The sequence below is a fragment of the Lagopus leucura genome, unplaced genomic scaffold (genome assembly GCF_019238085.1).
Source record: "Lagopus leucura isolate 7727_CA_CO unplaced genomic scaffold, USGS_WTPT01 Super-Scaffold_741, whole genome shotgun sequence".
NCBI lineage: Eukaryota > Metazoa > Chordata > Aves > Galliformes > Phasianidae > Lagopus > Lagopus leucura.
In genome coordinates this window covers 10,568,590-10,573,068 of record NW_024962256.1, presented here as the reverse complement: position 1 = coordinate 10,573,068, position 4,479 = coordinate 10,568,590, and positions in this window count along the sequence as shown.

The following is a 4,479-nucleotide window of genomic DNA, read 5'->3' as shown; positions in this document are numbered from 1 at the left end:
AACACTATGTTCTAGCTTTGTGCATAGCAGAGGCGAGGGTACAAAGGGACTACTGGAATTCCAGAGGGAAGCTGTAACTCACACCATCTACCTTTCCATTGTCAGCCTGTAAGTCTGGATTCCCCTTCGCTAAGATCTCTAAGACTACACAAATCTTTGAATTCTTAGGCTACAACATATATTTGTAGAGCCAAAGAAAATCAGTCAATTCTATTGACAAATTAAAGATGCTTTTTAAGAATTAAGATGCAAGTGATTCAACAAGTATTATAAATCCAGTGTTCTCAACAGTGCTGGAATGAAGCAATTAGGGTTTTCTGGAAGGTCAGGATGCAGATTTTTTATTTTTTTAATAAATTTCAGTTCAACAGTTGTGGCTCGTTTCTAATCTCCAGACCATGGATTTGCATCTATGCATGCCTTAGAAAATATACTCCCGGGCATGCATGTGCAAGTACAGTCATGGATTTTTGAGATACCTGCCAATATGCATTTGAGCATTTGAAATTAGCTTTGAGCCTTTAGTCTCTTTCAAGTGCTTAAATAACTGCCTCTTCAGGCCCGAGACAAACTGGTCTCAAGAAGTAGCTGGAGAAGCATTTTAAAATGCATCTTCTGAATTCTGTTTCTGGATGGGCAAATGCTCTGCAGGTGTCTTCTTGTTCAGCTTGAACAAGAGAATCTTCCATTCCTTCATTGAACACCAGGGCTTGTCTTTAAATCTTCCTAATCTTACGCTGTTTTTAAGGTGGCCCTCATCTGACACTCTTGTCTGGAAAAAACACTGACAAAAGAATCAGAAGATAATCAAAATGTTTGAAACAGCTCGGGACTGTATACGTAGCTATTTTCTTCCCACAAGGGAATGAAAATATTCAAAGGGCTTTCAATAGTCTTCTAAGCATCCTTTCTTATTTGGTCTTTGTTTAACTTTAGTCTTCTTCATCACCACGGCTGGCTTGGTCTTTTGATGGGCCATTACCATGACATTGCACCTTGCATTCCATCTTGGTTTAGCATTCAGCCACACAACCCAACTCTGAGCTCTATGCCCTTGCTGGCTTCTGCCCACACAGTGCTTTCAGTTGTTCCAGGAATCGGAAGTTGTGCTGCCATGCCCTGGTTTCCATTGTCAGGACAGATAAAAAAAATGCATTCTGAAAGATGAGAACAAGAGAAATTCCGGGAGGTTGCTCTATCAACTTGGGAGTTTTCATGCAGTTGCTGAAACCTGTTAGCCCAGTGAGGAACGGTGTTCTTAGGGCAGTTAATTAAGACATTTATCTCTTCCCTCCCAAACAGTACATTTCAATCTGTTTAATTCTCACAGGAAGTCAAAACTAAAGTCAGGGAAGAGCCATATTGTAGAACACCTGTAATGTTCTCGAAGGAAGTTCTCCATTTCCAGTTTGCTCTGTGTGCTGCTGTATGGAGAGGTTTGGAAACCTGAGAGAGAGACAGATTGAAGATCTTTGCAGGAAAATACAAATCATGCAACCATTTTAATACTCAATTTTCAAAGCCTGGGTTTTTTAACAAAGAAAATAAGGTATTTTGGGAGTATTTGCTCCTGGGACTTTTGTTTTTTGGAGTGCTGCTGTAGGTACTCCGGAGTTGTGGGTGCCTTTTTATCTCCCCGTGATGCACATAGCAAAGCTCTGGGGAGCTCCTTGACACATGATGTCTGTGTGACACTTTACATATGTCAGCAGAACAAGCAGCAACCCAGCTTATGGGACATAGAAGTGTGTCAGGGCATGCACTCTGTGAGGGGATGAAGGCATCTAACTTTAATTTTCAAGATATCTCCTGTTATCGTTTCAGCATCCCATTGAACATTTTATTTTTTGCAAACTAAGTAAAGCTGTCCAAAGAGTCTCCAAAAAAAAGATGAAATCAGGAAGCTTTGATTCTTATTGGAAGAGATACTTTCCGCTCAAGACTTTAAAGTACTCATTCGCAGCTGGCACGCCTAAGCTTTGGACAGAGCTTTCCCACTTTCTCAAGTAACTATGCAAAAGTGACTGCTTAATCTTGTCTTCTGAAGTCTAATCAGGACAGGGTACGTTTTGGATAGGAATCATTCCAAACCCGGATTTTTTTTCTGAGAAGTCCAAATGATTAACTTTCCTCTTTGTGCCACTGTTCATGAGCACTGCATTTCCTCATTTTTGACACAAGTGGGATTAGTGGGGGTTTTTAACAAAGGCTTTTCTGACAGCCTGCATAGCCTTGGCCAAACCCAGGAATACTGGGAATCCTGATGCGAAAGCCTGCTTGTTTCTAGCCCAGTGAGGCTTGGAAAAGTATTTAAACTTTTGGAGCTTAACTAAACCTTCAAACCTTTGGGTATTGTCACACTGGGAACTGTGATAACTGCAGGTTTTATTATATGTCTTTCTCCTGCTATTTAATGTCCAATTAATTTCATGATAGGGCATATTAAAAAGATGCTTCGTGTATGGAGGAGGATTGCATTGTATTCTAGCCATTTCTTGTTAAGCTACAGAGGATATTTTAAAATAAATAAATATTAGTTTGTCCTAGTTTTCACTTAAGAGAAGAATTAAATAACCAATTCTTGTTTGAACACCAAGGCTTTAGCAGAAAATACAGCGTGTTGGGTTTTAATAAAAATGAAGCATTGCTCTGGGGAATAAATATCCCTCAGACCCCTATAAAAACTGAGACACAAGGCCAGCATATGGAAAATATTTTCTTCTTGACCATGACTTGCAAAAAAAGATGCCTGGAAATATTGTGCCGTTTGTTGGTAGCAGCCTTGTTAAGCTACTCCTCCAAGCACAATAAAATGGCAGCATTTAACTTGCTATAAATAGTCACTTCTGTCTGTTTGCCACTACAGAAGATAAAATGTGTACCAGTAGCGTGAATAGGTGCCAGTGAGCTCTATTTTTAAGACCTGGGCTGGGTTTGGGAAGTATTTGGTCTCTCATTGCCCATTGGCTCTGTGTAGCAGGAAGCTGCTCCCAAGGCTGCTCCCTCTTGCCATCTTCATAAGGAGCCCAGGCATGCAGGTTGCTTTGAAAACCCCACACCTGGCCAAGGTGTTATTTGTAAATGGGTGAGTTTTTGTTTGAGCCTTCTTGAGACCACATGTTGCAAGCAAACATCAAATTAGAGTGAACAGGGTACCCCATGTAAGGCTTTCCCATATTAAGACCAGTGCTGATTCCTTCCCCTTAGATTTTGTGGAGTTGGGCTATGGGAAACTCAGTGACACAAGGAATGTTATCAGCTATTAGGTTAAGCAGAATATAATGGGACATTTGCATTTTCACTCCTCGCAGAGCAGTTTTTGCACCTAAATATAGAAGGGTGATATTTGCAAGTTCCTTTGTTCTAAAATTCAATTAATTTTTTATTAGAATAATTAAATAATTAATAGTTGCTCTTAAACTTCTCCAAAACACTCTGCCACTTGCAGGACCTCACAGTGCCTACGCCATACCAACCTGCTCCCTGCAGAACATAAAAACCATTCCAGCCTCCAGCATCAGCACAGAGATTCAATTTTTGTGGTTGTCAGATGGAAAGGGGCTCTGCTCCTCTCAGAAACAGGCCAAGTATTTCATCTGGAGTGATATTTGCCTAAAAGATCTCTCTCTTCAGCGTTCACTCAGAAGCTATCTTCAGGTTGCTTCCCAAGGAGCAGCTGCTGGGAAATTTAGTGGGAGTGTATATAGAGAAAGTGAAAATCGTTTCACAATTTCTTCCAAATGAATTCTGACATGGGATGACCTTGTATGGGAAGTCATATTCATAAGGGGTATTCTGTATGAGTGCTGAAGATGTGTATGTCCCCTTAACAGGGGAATGCGAATGGCCACCTACACCAATAGGGTAACTTCATATGTTTTCTATCATTTTGATTTTTCTGGTTTCAGTGGTAGCCACAATTTTAAAGAATGGATTATAACTAACCAAGAGCCAACATTTCTCCTAAATGTCCATCCTGCTGTTATTTTTTCTTTCCCTTTGAGCGTTATGTAGCATGGGCTATAAAACCTAGAGGAACCTATGGGATGGCTGAGGCCAAGTCTCTTACTGCAGCATCACTGTATGGTCCTGTTCATAAATGCACAGTGCAAATTGAATGCTTAGCCCAGCCCTCTTTTTGCTGGTTCTGCCCTCTTTGAAGTTGAACAAATGAAGGGTTACTTTTCAGGCAGAGGAAAAAAAAATTGAGGTTGATTAACCACGGCCATGCATAATTTATGTGCAGTTTGAACATCCTGTGAAAATGGGCCAAAGATGTTTTTTTATAAATTGGGCTCTCTGAATTCTAGATGATCTTTAGCATTCATTATTGCTCAAGAAGCTCAGGCAATATCGCAGATGTGCAGCTCTGTATATTTTCTGACTCAGTTTCCTCTCAGCCAGCCAATTTAAACACTGAACCCTTTCCTCTGCCAGCATCACCAGAGTCCAACGTTGAATTACACGACAGCACTTCAT